The 16,731-nt window shown below is 44.3% G+C and overlaps 1 long non-coding RNA gene across 1 annotated transcript; it reads left to right on the top strand.

The window, feature by feature from the left end:
• The first annotated feature begins 3,455 nt into the window (after positions 1-3,455).
• Positions 3,456-16,344, top strand: LOC120933483. Its single transcript, XR_005748100.1, has 2 exons — positions 3,456-3,584; positions 15,926-16,344. It is a non-coding gene; the product is annotated as an uncharacterized LOC120933483 (long non-coding RNA).
• Positions 16,345-16,731: the final 387 nt, after the last annotated feature.

A 16,731-nucleotide genomic window follows, 5' to 3' on the forward strand; every position in this document is an offset into this window, starting at 1 on the left:
GATAGATAGATAGATAGATAGATAGATAGAAGGATGTGGTATAGAAGGATATGCACACACATGTATATCTATGTATATGTATATATGCACACATTTTAGGGAACACAACAAGCATGAATCACTAATCCCCCCTCCCCATGCCCCCCCCCCCCCTTCTGTCATTTGCAGATGAGGGGACGGATGTGGCCGGTGACGGCAGCATTGCGTCTGTCTCCACTTGTGCAGCAGGCCTGAGAGTGACAGATAAAATACAGGGTGAGGGATGAGGGCAAGGACACGTGTGTGGGGCAGGCAGGGAAGGGGTGCTCCCTGTGTACAGCACTGTATACATTCACAGTGGTGCTGAGTAGGTGACACGGAGTCCCTGGTGTCCCAGTATTGTCCTCCACTCATCTCTCTGTTTGTCTCTATGTGTCTCTGATTTCTCTCCCCACCCCTATTCCTCTGGATGAGTCACATATTTCATCTATACTGCAGATTTCCAGCCTTGCCCTGTACATCCACCTTCTCCCTGCACACCTCTCTGACTGCTCCATGTCTCTCTGTGTCCCTCTACTCTTTGTCCCCCTGTTCTCTCTGTCCCCCTTCCTATCTCTCCCCCTGTTCTCTCTGTCCCCCTTCATATCTCTCCCCCTGTTCTCTCTGTCCCCCTTCATATCTCTCCCCCTGTTCTCTCTGTCCCCCTTCTTATCTCTCCCCCTGTTCTCTCTGTCCCCCTTCATATCTCTCCCCCCTGTTCTCTCTGTCCCCTTTCTTATCTCTCCCCCTGTTCTCTCTGTCCCCCTTCTTATCTCCCCCCCTGTTCTCTCTGTCCCCCTTCTTATCTCTCCCCCTGTTCTCTCTGTCCCCCTTCTTATCTCTCCCCCTGTTCTCTCTGTCCCCCTTCCTATCTCTCCCCCTGTTCTTTCTGTCCCCCTTCCTATCTCTCCCCCTGTTCTCTCTGTCCCCCTTCCTATCTCTCCCCCTGTTCTTTCTGTCCCCCTTCTTATTTCTCCCCGTTCTCTCTGTCCCCCTTCTTATCTCTCCCCCTGTTCTCTCTGTCCCCCTTCTTATCTCTCCCCCTGTTCTCTCTGTCCCCTTTCTTATCTCTCCCCCTGTTCTCTCTGTCCCCCTTCTTATCTCCCCCCCTGTTCTCTCTGTCCCCCTTCTTATCTCTCCCCCTGTTCTCTCTGTCCCCCTTCTTATCTCTCCCCCTGTTCTCTCTGTCCCCCTTCATATCTCTCCCCCTGTTCTCTCTGTCCCCCTTCCTATCTCTCCCCCTGTTCTCTCTGTCCCCCTTCCTATCTCTCCCCCTGTTCTCTCTGTCCCCCTTCTTATCTTTCCCCCTGTTCTGTCTGTCCCCCCCCGTTATCTCTGTCCCCCTTCTTATCTCCCCCTGTTCTCTCTGTCCCCCTTCTTATCTCTCCCCCTGTTCTCTCTGTCCTCCTTCTTATCTCTCCCCCTGTTCTGTCTGCCCCCTTTTTATCTCTCCCCCCGTTCTCTCTGTCCCCAATCTTATCTCTCTTCCTGTTCTCTCTGTGCCACTTCTTATCTCTCCCCCTGTTCTCTCTGTCCCCCTTCTTATCTCTCCCCCTGTTTTCTCTGGCCCCCTTCTTATCTCTCCCCCCTGCCCCCCCCCCCTCTCTCTCTCTCCTGTTCTCTCTCTCCCACCCTGTTCTCCCTCTCACACTCTGTTCGCTCTCTCCCACCCTGTTCTCTCTCTCCCCTGTTCACTCTCTCCCACCCTGTTCTATCTCCCCCTGTTCTCTTTCCCACCATGTTCTCTCCTCCCTGTTCTCTCCCCTTCGTTCTCTCTCTCCCACCTCTGTTCTCTCCCCCCTGTTCTCTCTCCCCCCCCCCTGTTCTCTCTCTCTCCCCCTGTTCTCTCTATCTCCCCCTGTTCTCTCTCTCCCTCGCACCCTGTTCTCTCTCTCCCCATTCTCTCTCCCCCTGTTCTCACTCCCACCCTGTTCTCTCTCCCACACTGTCCTTTCTCTCCCCCTATTCTCTCTCTCCCACCCTGTTATCTCTCTTTCCCCTGTTCTCTCTCTCACATCCTGTTCTCTCTCTCCCACCCCGTTCGCTCTGTCCCCCGTTCTCTCTCCCACCATGTTCTCCCTCCCACCCTGTTCTCTACTCTCCCCCAGTTCTCTCTTTCCGCCCTGTTCTCTCTTCCCCCTGTTCTCTCTTCCCCCTGTTCTCTCTCCCCCGTTCTCTCTCTCCCATCCTGTTCTCTCTCCCCATGTTCTCTCCCCCGTTCTTTCTCTCCCATCCTGTTCTCTTTCTCCGCCCTGTTCTCTCTTCCCCCTGTTCTCTCTCCCCCTGTTCTCTCCCCCGTTCTCTCTCTCCCATCCTGTTCTCTCTCTCCGCCCTGTTCTCTCTTCCACCTTTGTTCTCTCTTCCACCCTGTTCTCTCCCCCCCCTCCTCTCTCTCCCCCCTGTTCTCTCCCCCCCTGTTCTCTCTTTCCCACCCTGTTCTCTCCCCCCCTGTTCTCTCTCTCCGCCCTGTTCTCACTCCCACCCTGTTCTCTCTCCCACCCTGTCCTTTCTCTCCCCTCTCTACCACCCTATTCTCTCTCCTACCCTGTCCTCTTTCTCCCCCCTGTTCTCTCTCCCCCACCCTGTTCTCCCCCCCTTGTTCTCTCCCCCCCCAGTTCTCTCTCTCCCCCTGCTCTCTCTTTCCCACCCTGTTTTCTCTCTCCCCCTGTTCTCTCTCCCACCCTGCTCTCTCTCCTTCCTATTCTCTCTCCCCCTGTTCTCTCTCCCCCTGGTCTCTCCCCCCTGTTCTCTCTCGCCCCCTGTTCTCTCTCCCCCACCCTGTTCTCCCCCCCCCCCCCAGTTCTCTCTCTCCCCCTGCTCTCTCTTTCCCACCCTGTTCTCTCTCTCCCCCTGTTCTCTCTCCCACCCTGCTCTCTCTTTCCCACCCTGTTCTCTCTCTCCCCCTGTTCTCTCTCCCACCCTGCTCTCTCTCCTTCCTATTCTCTCTCCCCCTGTTCTCTCTCCCCCTGGTCTCTCCCCCCTGTTCTCTCTCGCCCCCTGTTCTCTCTCTCCCCCCTGTTTTTTACTCCCACCCTGTTCTCTCTCCTACCCTGTTCTTTCTCTCCCCTATTCTCTCTCTCCCACCCTGCTCTCTCTCCTTCCTATTCTCTCTCCCACCCTGCTCTCTCTCCCCCATGTTCTCTCTCCCCCTGTTCTCTCTCCCCCTGGTCTCTCCCCCCTGGTCTCTCTCTTCCCCTGTTCTCTCTCCCCCTGGTCTCTCCCCCCTGGTCTCTCTCGCCCCCTGTTCTCTCTCCCCTGTGTTCTCCCCCCCCCCCCGGGTTCTCCCCCCCCCCCCTGGTTCTATCTCTCCCCCCTACTCTCTCCCCCTGTCCTATCTTTCCCCCGTTTGAACTTTCTATAGCCTCTTTATCGGCAGATCATATCCCTTCTAATACCCTTTGTAGTCCATGTGTTATGTTCCTGTCTCACACTGGCACTGGAACTTCTCTCTTTGCACTTTGTTGTGCCCATGTTATGCCCATTCCTCATCTCTTTCTATCCATAGATATTTCCATCTCTTGTTCCCTGATCTTCGCCATCTCCGGCTCACGTGTTTCAGAGTTCTGGTAAGTCAACTGATTTTTTTTACTAATAATCAGATTATTATATATTTATATATATATTATTTATAAAAAGATGTGATTTCCTCCCTTTGTTTACCAGTCTCTGCAGAGCATCGCACCATCCTTATACTAATACTTTGCACTTCTGTCTGTTTATTTCTGACACTTGTAGAGCTTATGTCTCCTACTTTGCATTACTACGCAGCCCCTCCCCCCTCTCCCTCGATTATCATAGACTGTTACATTGTAATTGTACTCCCCTCTGCAGACTATTACTTTTTAACCTCCCTAAGTGTATTTTAAGTGCCCCCCTCTTTTTCCCCATTGCTTCCTATGCCAAACCATTAATTGTCTGTGCATTGTAGACCAGCAACAGGTAGACTGTGCCTTTCCTGTACGGTGTGCATTGCAACACCGCAGAGCATCGCAACCGCGGCTTTGTTATCCCCGTCTGATGTCTTTGGAACAGAATTTGTACCTTTTTGTGGTTGGAGCGGAGAAGGTTAATCAATTTGCTTTCGCCAGCGCTTTACCCCTCTCCACCGAAAAAGGACATTTTCATAATTGCATCTGCCGAGTGGCACTCCTGTAGATTTCCACCCTCGGTTCTGCAGAGCATTTCTGATATATGTTTCTATGCAGATTATCACTCCTATTGGTTTTTAATGTTAGCTTTGCAGACCATCTTTCCTGTAGTTTTCCATCCTTAGCTCTGCAGACGATCCAACCTATCGATTTCCACCCTCCGCTGTGCAGACTATCTCTCCTACAGATTTTTACTCTGCATTCTGCAGATCATCCCTCCTATCAATTTCCATCGTTATCTTTCCCGACCATCTCTCTTTTATAGATTTCCATTCTCAGCTTTGCAGACCATTCCTCCTATAGATTTCCATCTCCCTTGAAGATTTCCACCCTTTGTTCTGCAGACTATCTCCCCTACCGATTTTTACCCTGGACTCTGCAGATCATCCTGCCTGTAGATTTCCATCCTTATCTTTGCAGAACGTCTCTCTCCTATAAATTTCCATTCTCAGCTCTGCAGACCATCTCCCCTAAAGATTTCCATTCCCCACTCTGCAGACTATCTCCCCATAAGATTTCCACCCTTCGCTCTGCAGACTATCTCTCCTACAGATTTTTACCCTGGACTCTGCAGATTATCCTTCCTATAGATTTCCATCTTTATCTTTGCAGACCATCCCTCCCTAATAGATTTCCATCCTCCGCTTTGAAAACCATCACCCCTAAAGATTTCCACCCTTCGCTCTGCAGACTATCTATTCTACAGATTTTTACCCTGGACTCCTATAGATTTTCATCCTCCGCTTTGCAGACCATCTCTCTCCTATAGATTTCCATTCTCAGCTCTGCAGACCATCTCCCCTAAATATTTCCACCCTTCGCTCTGCAGACTATCTCCCCTAAAGATTTCCACCCTTCGCTCTGCAGACTATCTCTCCTACAGATTTTTACCGTGGACTCTGCAGATCATCCCTCCTATAGATTTAAATCATCCGCTTTGCAGACCATCTCTCTCCTATAGATTTCCATTTTTAGCTCTGCAGACCATCTCCCCCTAAAGATTTCCATCCCCCGCTCTGCAGACTATCTCCCCTAAAGATTTCCACCCTTCGCTCTGCAGACTATCTCCCCTAAAGATTTCCACCCTTCGCTCTGCAGACTATCTCTCCTACAGATTTTTACCGTGGACTCTGCAGATCATCCCTCCTATAGATTTAAATCATCCGCTTTGCAGACCATCTCTCTCCTATAGATTTCCATTTTTAGCTCTGCAGACCATCTCCCCCTAAAGATTTCCATCCCCTGCTCTGCAGACTATCTCCCCTAAAGATTTCCACCCTTCGCTCTGCAGACTATCTCCCCTAAAGATTTCCACCCTTCGCTCTGCGGACTATCTCTCCTAAAGATTTCCATCCCCTGCTCTGCAGACTATCTCCCCTAAAGATTTCCACCCTTCGCTCTGCAGACTATCTCCCCTAAAGATTTCCACCCTTCGCTCTGCAGACTATCTCTCCTACAGATTTTTACCCTGGATTCTGCAGATCATCCCTCCTATAGATTTCCATCCTTACCTTTGCAGACCATCCCTCTCTACTGATTTCCACCTTCCACTTTGAAGATAATCACCCCCCAAGATTTCCACCCCTCGCTCTGCAGACTATCCCTCCTATAGATTTTTACTCTCCGCTCTGCAGATTATCCCTCCCACAGATTTTCACCTTCAGAAATGCATATTATCACTCTTCTAGACTTTATGAATGCCATTACTCCTTTAGTTATTTCACCCTCAGCTCTGCAAACTGTTATTGTAGATTTTCCACCGGTGCTCTGCAGGTTATCACTTCTGTAGCATTTCATCACCCTGTCTGCAGAGCATCAGTCCTTATTCAATCTCAAGTATGTGGAGTGTATCTGCTATGTGCTCTTCATTCCTACACTGTCCCTTCACAAAACAGCATCAAGTTTCATGATGAGTATTATTCCATTTCCTATGATATGTTTTTCCCTATTTAAGCCTACAGACTGTCATTATACCCCTGCCCTCTGAGCAATAATATGCAGACTATCACTACCTTTCTTCCTTCTCGGCATTGAGCTGCAGACTGTCACTACCTTCAAAACACCGATCTGCAGACCATCATAACTTTTCTACCCTCTGACCACAGATCTGCAGACTGTCGTTACTTTCCTGGCTTCCGAGTACTGATCTGCAGACTATCACTCTTCAAAACATTGATCTGCAGACTATCATTACCTTTCTACCCTCTGACCACAGATCTGCAGACTGTCACTACCTTCAAAACACAGATCTGCAGACTGTCATTATTTTCCTGGCTTCCAAGTACTGATCTGCAGACTGTCGCTCTTCAAAACACCGATCTGAAGACCATCATAACTTTTCTACCCTCTGACCACAGATCTGCAGACTGTCATTACTTTCCTGGCTTCCAAGTACTGATCTGCAGACTGTCGCTCTTCAAAACATTGATCTGCAGACTATCATTACCTTTCTACCCTTTGACCACAGATCTGCAGACTGTCATTATTTTCCTGGCTTCCGAGTACTGATCTGCAGACTGTCGCTCTTCAAAACACTGATCTGCAGACTATCATTACCTTTCTACCCTCTAATTGCATATCTGCAGACTATTACTACCTTTTTATGTTCTGTGCACTGATGTACATGTTATCATTGTTTTCTTGTCTACTCAACATGGTGCTGCAGACTATCATTACCTTCCTGCTTTTTGAGCTTTAGTCTGCAGACTGTCACTACTTTTATAGCTTCTAATCACTGATTATCATAACTTTCCTAACTTCTGATCACCTGTCTTCAGACTGTCATTACTTTCCTACCCTCTGAGCAAACGGGTCTGCAGACTGTCATTACCTTTCTACCTTCTGAGCATCAGTCTGCAGACTATCATTACCTTCCTACCTTCTGAGCACCAGTCTGCGACTGTCATTACTTTCCTATGTTCTGAGCACCAGTCTGCAGACTATCATTACCTTCCTACCTCCTAAACACCAGTCTGCAGACTATAATTACCTTCCTACCTTCTAAACACCAGTCTGCAGACTATCTTTACCTTCCTACCTCCTGAGCACTGATCTGCAGACTGTCATTACGTTCCTGCCTTCGGAGCACCAGTCTGCAGACTATCATTACCTTTCTACCTTCTGAGCACCAGTCTGCAGACTATCATTACCTTCCTACCTTCTAAACACCAGTCTGCAGACTATCATTACCTTCCTACCTTCTGAGAACTGATCTGCAGACTATCATTACCTTCCTGCCTCCTGAGCACCAGTCTGCAGACTATCTTTACCTTCCTACCTTCTGAGCACCAGTCTGCAGACTATCATTACCTTCCTACCTTCTGAGCATCAGTCGGCAGACTGTCATTACCTTCCTACCTTCTGAGCACCAGTCTGCAGACTATCATTACCTTCCTACCTTCTGAGCACCAGTCTGCAGACTATCTTTACCTTCCTACCTTCTGAGCACCAGTCTGCAGACTATCATTACCTTCCTACCTTCTGAGCACCAGTCTGCAGACTATCATTACCTTCCTACCTTCTGAGAACTGATCTGCAGACTATCATTACCTTCCTACCTTCTGAGCACCAGTCTGCAGACTATCATTACCTTCCTGCCTTCTGAGCACCAGTCTGCAGACTATCTTTACCTTCCTACCTTCTAAGCACCAGTCTGCAGACTATCATTACCTTCCTACCTTCTGAGAATCAGTCTGCAGACTGTCATTACCTTCCTACCTTCTGAGCACCAGTCTGCAGACTATCATTACCTTCCTACCTTCTGAGCACCAGTCTGCAGACTATCATTACCTTCCTACCTTCTGAGCACTGATCTGCAGACTGTCATTACCTTTCTACCTTCTGAGCACCGGTCTGCAGACTATCATTACCTTCCTACCTTCTGAGCACCAGTCTTCAGACTATCATTACCTTTCTACCTTCTAAACACCAGTCTGCAGACTATCATTACCTTCCTACCTTCTGAGCACCAGTCTGCAGACTATCATTACCTTCCTACCTTCTGAGCACCAGTCTGCAGACTATCATTACCTTCCTACCTTCTGAGCACCGGTCTGCAGACTATCATTACCTTCCTACCTTCTGAGCACCAGTCTGCAGACTATCATTACCTTCCTACCTTCTGAGCACCGATCTGCAGACTATCTTTACCTTCCTACCTTCTGAGCACTGAACTGCAGACTATCATTACCTTCCTACCTTCTAAACACCAGTCTGCAGACTATCATTACCTTCCTACCTTCTGAGCACCAGTCTGCAGACTATCATTACCTTCCTACCTTCTGAGCACCAGTCTGCAGACTGTCATTACCTTTCTACCTTCTGAGCACCAGTCTGCAGACTGTCATTACCTTCCTACCTTCTGAGCACTGATCTGCAGACTGTCATTACCTTTCTACCTTCTGAGCACTGGTCTGCAGACTATCATTACCTTCCTACCTTCTGAGCATCGGTCTGCAGACTATCATTACCTTCCTACCTTCTAAACACCAGTCTGCAGACTATCATTACCTTCCTACCCTCTGAGCAAACGGGTCTACAGACTGTCATTACCCTTCTACCTTCTGAGCACTGATCTGCAGACTATCATTACCTTCCTACCTTCTGAGCACCAGTCTGCAGACTATCATTACCTTCTGAGCACCGGTCTGCAGACTATCATTACCTTCCTACCTTCTGAGCACCAATCTGCAGACTATCATTACCTTCCTACCTTCTGAGAACCAATCTCCTTCCCTCTTACTAGTTAGCCACTAAGCTACAGGATACCATTACTTTTTGAAGAGCATCACTACCTCAGTACTTTTAGGTCTGCAGATTATTCTCACCTCCCTGCCCAGAGACCTGCAGACCATTTCCTGACCCTCATGATATAAACAATGATTCTACCTGTCTCTCAGGTCTGCAGAGCATTCTTACTCTTCACCCTTTACCTCTGCCGTGCCTTCCCCTTTATGTAAGGACTGCAGGACGTCACTACCTTTTCTTTCTCGTTGCTGCAAGCCATCATTACCTTTCCGTCTTGGAGACCTCAGAATGTTACATACTTGCCCCCGAGGTTGCATTGTGTTAATGATTTCCTTTTCACATTTTATTTTTTGTTCTGACATCCGCAGAACATTGCACCCTTTCTGTGCAGCATATCTTTCCCTTCCACAATACTATGCTTCCATTCATACCTTGCTCTGCAGATCATTCATCCCTTTCTGTACTCCCCCTTGCCAAGCCCATTCATACCGCCATTCATGCTGCAGCATGGGAGGGAATTGTCACTTTCCTGTCCTCAGCTCTGTACAGAATCCCCAATTTTCCCCACACTGTACCCTTCTCCTGACAGCATATTACTATTGTACGCTCGGGGCTGCAGAGCTCGCCTGTCATGTAGCTGTCCTCATATCGCCTGAGCATTCACGGCTTTCTGAGCGCAGGTATGCAGAATGTCATTATCCAATCTGCAGAAGGTTATCCCTTAGTTGCTGTGCAGAGCATCGTTCTCTACCTGACCGACTCGCAGAGTATCTTTTCCATGCTGCCTTTCAAGATGCAGACATGATTGCCCTTTAGTCCTCCTGGTTTTATATTTTCACTTACAGATCATCTATGATCAATCTTTGACCTGTAGATCGTAAGATGGTTCAGTACCGTTGCTGTTTCTCCTTGTTGTCTATGTTCTCTATGTAGAACATGTGCTCTATGAGTAACATATTCTCTATGTAGAACGTGTAGGTCAAGTTATCTATGTAGAACGTGTAAAACATGTTCTCTATGTGGAATGTGTAAGACATGTTCTCTATGTGGAATGTGTAAGACATGTTCTCTATGTAGAACGTGTAGGTCAAGTTATCTATGTAGAACGTGTAAAACATGTTCTCTATGTGGAATGTGTAAGACATGTCCTCTATGTAGAACGTGTAAAACATGTTCTCTATGTGGAATGTGTAAGACATGTCCTCTATGTAGAACAGGACGGACATGTTCTCTATTTAAGACATGTTTTCTATGTAGAACATCTAGGACCCGTTCTCTGTGTAGAAACTGTAGAACATGTAGGACCTATTCTGTATGTAGAACGTGTAGGTCAAGTTATCTATGTAGAACGTGTAAAACATGTTCTCTATGTGGAATGTGTAAGACATGTTCTCTATGTGGAATGTGTAAGACATGTTCTCTATGTGGAATGTGTAAGACATGTCCTCTATGTAGAACAGGACAGACATGTTCTCTATTTAAGACATGTTTTCTATGTAGAACATCTAGGACCCGTTCTCTATGTAGAAACTGTAGAACATGTAGGACCTATTCTGTATGTAGAATCTGTAGAACATGTTCCCTATGTAGGACATGTTCTCTATTTAAGACATGTTTTCTATGTAGAACATCTAGGACCCGTTCTCTATGTAGAAACTGTAGGACCTATTCTGTATGTAGAATCTGTAGAACATGTAGGACCTGTCCATTATGTAGAAGGCCTAGAAAATGTTTTTTATGTAGGACATGTTCTCTATGAAAAACGTGTACGACATGTTCTTTATGTAGAATTTGTAAGACATGTTCTCTATGTGGAATGTGTAGAGCATGTTATCTATGTAGAACATGAAAAACATGTTCTCTATGTAGCAGATGTTTTCTATGTAGAATGTGTATGTCGTGTTCTTTATGTAGAATGTGTAAGCCATGTTCTCTATGTTCTCTATTTTCTCTATGTTCTCTATTTTGTTCTCTATGTTCTCTATTTTCTCATTTGGGACATGTTCTCTACGTAGGACGAGTAGTACGTGTTCTCTATGTAGAATGTTTAGAACATGTTTTATATGTAGAAAATCTAGGACCTGTTCTCTATGTATAAAGTGTAGAACATGTTCTTTATGTAGAACATCTAGGACCTGTTCTCTATGTAGAAAGTGTAGAACATGTTCTTTATGTAGAACATGTAGGATATGTTCATTATGTAGAATGCCTAGAACATGTTCTTTATGTAGGACATGTTCTCTATGAAGAACGTGTACGACATGTTCTTTATGTAGAATTTGTAAGACATGTTCTCTATGTGGAATGTGTAAAGCATGTTCTCTATGTAGAACATGAAGAACATGTTCTCTATGTGGAATGTGTAGAGCATGTTATCTATGTAGAACATGAAGAACATGTTCTCTCTGTGGAATGTTTAGAGCATGTTATCTATGTAGAACATGAAGAACATGTTCTCGCTGTGGAATGTGTAGAGCATGTTATCTATGTAGAACATGAAGAACATGTTCTCTATGTAGCACATGTTTTCTATGTAGAATGTGTACGTCATGTTCGTTATGTAGAATGTGTAAGCCATGTTCTCTATTTTGTTCTCTATGTTCTCTATTTTCTCTATGTTCTCTATTTTCTCATTTGGGACATGTTCTCTACGTTGGACGAGTAGTACGTGTTCTCTATGTAGAATGTTTAGAACATGTTTTCTATGTAGAACATCTAGGACCTGTTCTCTATGTAGAAAGTTTAGAACATTTTCTTTATGTAGAACATCTAGGACCTGTTCTCTATGTAGAAAGTGTAGAACATGTTGTTTATGTAGAACATGTAGGACCTGTTCTATATGTAGAATCTGTAGAATATGTTCCCTATGTAGGACATGTTCTCTATGAAGAACATGTATGACATGTTCTCTATGTAGAACATGTAGCTCGAGGTATCTATGTAAAATGTGCATAACATGTTCTCTATGTAGAATGTGTAAGACATGTTCTCTATGTAGGACATATTTTCTATGTAGAACATCTAGGACCTGTTCGCTATGTAGAAAGTGTAGAACATGTTCTTTATGTAGAACATGTAGGACCTGTTCATTATGTAGAATGCCTAGAACATGTTCTTTATGTGTAGGACATGTTCTCTATGAAGAACGTGTACGACATGTTCTTTATGTAGAATGTATAAGACATGTTCTTTCTGTGAAATGTGTAGAGCATGTTCTCTATGTAGAACATGAAGAACATGTTCTTTATGTAGCACATGTTCTCTATGTAGAACGTTTACATCATGTTCTTTATGTAGAATGTGTAAGCCATGTTCTCTATTTTGTTCTCTATTTTCTCTATGTTATCTATTTTGTTCTCTATTTTCTCTATGTTCCCTATGTTTTCTATTTTCTCATTTGGGACATGTGCTCTATGTAGAACATGTAGGACCTGTTCTCTATGTAGAACGAGTAGTACATGTTCTCTATGTAGAATGTTTAGAACATGTTCTCTATGTAGAACATGTAGATAATGGTTGTAGAACATGTAGAATTTGTTTTCTATGTAGAACTTGTAGAAAATGTGGGTCATGTTCTCTATGTAGGACATGTTCTTTATGTAGAGTTGGTAGAACATGTGCTCTATGTATAATAACATGCTCTTTATGTAGAATATGTAGGTCATGTTATCTATGTAGACCGTGTAGAACATGTTCTCTATGTAGAGCATGTACGCCATGTACAGTATGTAGAACATGTAGGACATATTCTCTATGTATAACTTGTAGGACATGTTCTCTATACAAGACATGTAGAACATGTGCTCTATGTATAAGATATTCTCTATGTAGAATATTTTGGTCATGTTGTCTATGTAGAACACGTTCTCTATGTAGGATATGTTCTCTATGTAGAACATGTAGGATATCTTCTCTATGTAGAACACGTGGGCCATGTTATCTATGTAGAATGTGTAAAACATTTTCTCAATGTAGAACTTGTAAAACATGTAGGACATATTCTGTATGTAGAACTTGTAGAACATGTAGCACATGTTCTCTATGTTGGACATGTTCTCTATATAGAGCATGTAGAACATGTGCTCTATGTATAACATATTCTCCATGTAGAACATGTAGGTCATGTTATTTATGTAGAACATGTTCTCTATATAGAATATGTAGAACATGTCCTCTATATAGAACATGTAGGACATGTTCTCTATGTAAAACGGGCAAGACATGTACTCTATGCAGAGAGCGTGTTCTCTATGTAGCACGCGTTGAACACATGCATTCTCTATGAAGAACGTGTAGGTCATGTCCCCTATGGAGAACTTGTAGGACATGTTCCCTATGGAGAACTTGTACAACATGTTTCCTATGTGGAATTCGTAGGGCATGTCCCCTATGGAGAACTTGTAGGACATGTTCCCTATATAGAATTTGTAGGACATATTCCCTATGGAGAACTTGTAGGGTATGTCCCCTATGGAGAATTTGTAGGACATGTCCCCTATGGAGAACTTGTAGGACATGTCCCCTATGGAGAATTTATAGGACATGTTTTCTTTGTGGAATTTGTAGGACATGTTTCCTTTGTGGAATTTGTAGGACATGTTTCCTATGGAGAACTTGTAGGATATGTCCCCTATGGAGAACTTGTAGGATATGTTTCCTATGGAGAACTTGTAGGACATGTTCCCTATGGAGAACTTGTAGGACATGTTTCCTATGTGGAATTTGTAGGGCATGTCCCCTATGGAGAACTTGTAGGACATGTTCCCTATATAGAATTTGTATGACATATTCCCTATGGAGAATTTGTAGGGTATGTCCCCTATGGAGAACTTGTAGGACATGTCCCCTATGGAGAATTTGTAGGACATGTTTCCTTTGTGGAATTGGTAGGACATGTTTCCTTTGTGGAATTTTTAGGACATGTTTCCTATGGAGAACTTGTAGGATATGTCCCCTATGGAGAACTTGTAGGATATGTTTCCTATGGAGAACTTGTAGGACATGTTCCCTATGGAGAACTTGTAGGACATGTTTCCTATGTGGAATTTGTAGGGCATGTCTCCTATGGAGAACTTGTAGGACATGTTTCCTATGTGGAATTTGTAGGACATGTCTCCTATACTTGTAGGACATGTTTCCTTTGTGGAATTTGTAGGACATGTTTCTTATGAAGAACTTGTAGGACATGTTTCCTTTGTGGAATTTGTAGGACATGTTCCCTATGGAGAATTTGCAGGACATGTCCCCTATAGAGAACTTGTAGGACATGTTTCCTTTGTGGAATTTGTAGGACATGTTCCCTATGGAGAACTTGTAGGACATGTCCCCTATAGAGAACTTGTAGGACATGTTTCCTTTGTGGAATTTGTAGGACATGTTCCCTATGGAGAACTTGTAGGACATGTTCCCTATGGAGAACTTGTAGGACATGTCCCCTATAGAGAACTTGTAGGACATGATTCCTATAGAGAATCTGTAGGACACGTTCCCTATGTAGAACTTATAGGACATGTTTCCTTTGTGGAATTTGTAGGACATGTTCCCTATGGAGAATTTGCAGGACATGTTCCCTATGAAGACTTGTAGGACATGTTTCCTTTGTGGAATTTGTAGGACATGTTCCCTATGGAGAACTTGTAGGACATGTTCCCTATAGAGAACTTGTAGGACATGTTTCCTTTGTGGAATTTGTAGGACATGTTCCCTATGGAGAACTTGTAGGACATGTTCCCTATGGAGAACTTGTAGGACATGTCCCCTATAGAGAACTTGTAGGACATGTTTCCTATAGAGAACTTGTAGGACATGTTTCCTATAGAGAATCTGTAGGACACGTTGCCTATGTAGAACTTGTAGGACATGTTTCCTTTGTGGAATTTGTAGGACATGTACCCTATGGAGAACTTGTAGGACATGTCCCCTATAGAGAACTTGTAGGACATGTTTCCTATGGAGAATCTGTAGGACACGTTCCCTATGAAGATCTGTAGGACATGTTTCCTTTGTGGAATTTGTAGGACATGTTCCCCATGGAGAACTTTTAGGATATGTTTCCTTTGTGGAATTTGTAGGACATGTTCCCTATGGAGAACTTTTAGGATATGTTCCCTATGGAGAACTTGTAGGACATGTCCCCTATAGAGAACTTGTAGGACATGTTTCCTATGGAGAATCTGTAGGACACGTTCCCTATGAAGACTTGTAGGACATGTTTCCTTTGTGGAATTTGTAGTATATGTTCCCTATGGAGAACTTTTAGGATATGTTCCCTATGACGAACTTGTAGGATATGTTCTCTCTATGAAGAAGGTATAGAACATGTTCTTTGTGTAGTTGACAATGGGATCTGTCATCTGTATTACCCACTTTCTAAGCATGTTTCCTTTGTACAGTTCCACAAGAGTTGATGGCACTATTTGAATCAATTACAGTAATAAAATAGTAATCTGAAAGCATTATTTTGTCTCGTTACCTTGCCGTTTTTTTTTCCACCATGCATTCTTTCACAGGGTTTCTATTCTAGCATGTGCAGACCATCACCCCCGGCTGCCTTTTCTCCTCCCTGTCTTTACAAATAACATGAATTTGGTACGTCAGTCTCAAAGTACTTTTTTGGCTGTTAAAAAATTTGTAGCATTGCTTATCACCGTCTCTATTTTTAAAGCCTCATTTTCCTTTTTGCTCCTTTTCACCTTATGCTCTATAAAGCGTCACTCCCTCGGAAAATTTCCCTCTCCGGAGTCTTCTCGCTGTTCTCATTGCGCCTGCAGAGCATCGCTACTTAAAGATCTGTAGGCAACAATTTTGGCAATTGATAAGCATCCGTAGATTCCAGGCACCGGAAAATCACCTCAATTTTAAACCAGAGGAACCCGGCGCAGAGATAAATGATTACAAGAGCGGAGGTTCTTGAAACAATTGTTGCTCGTGCCTTTTTTTTTTTTCTATTCTGAGCGCCATGTCACATAGTCTGAGAAAAAAAATCAAAAAAAATAATAATTTTCTTTTCACAGGGCAGATTGAACAATTGCAGGACATTTTCCCGTGTGCTCAAAGGTCTCTGCATCTGACGTCACGCTTAGCAATTTGGTCGCCACTCAACCCCCTACGTGATCAGATTGTTGTTGGCAAATTGGTCCCATCACCAGCGAATGTCAGAGGCAGTGCGAGCATTGATTGTGACAGTCACGGAGTGTAAAGCACATGATGTGTCCCGTTCCCGAGGATGCTGACAGTCAGAAACAATTTTTTTTTTTCATACGCTGAACCAGTCTGTGATAAGAAGAGCTGCTAGACTCTTCATCAAGCACACACACCGAACCTAAAGTGGATGTAAACCAGAGCAGAATAGCATTTAGTTAGTTTAAGGACTGTGTTTCATAAATGGTTGACCATATTTTAGAAATAAAATACTTGCCCTTTATTGTGTTGATTTATTTGTATTGATTTATTGTGTTCTGCTGATCTTTTGCAGCGTCTTTGAAGCCACCGTGTTGAAATGGCCACTTGTAGTCTCCATTGGAAGCCTTTGCGGCAGGGTTATAATATAGGAGATCATTTGGGTGACGGAGAGAGCTCTGTCTACACTATACATGCCAATACCATGCAATATCTTTTAGTGCCACTGTAGGTGTTCTAGTAGTATACAAGTTTGGTGTCTCCCAGTATTAGATGGGTGCAGGCTATCAAGTGCTTAATCCAGAGGGTGCATGCTGTCACGTGCTTAATCCAGAGGGTGCATATTGTCAAGTGCTTAATCCAGAGGGTGCATGCTGTCAAGTGCTTAATCCAGAGGGTGCATGCTGTCAAGTGCTTAATC

This window comes from Rana temporaria, chromosome 3, assembly GCF_905171775.1.
Source record: "Rana temporaria chromosome 3, aRanTem1.1, whole genome shotgun sequence".
Taxonomy (NCBI): domain Eukaryota; kingdom Metazoa; phylum Chordata; class Amphibia; order Anura; family Ranidae; genus Rana; species Rana temporaria.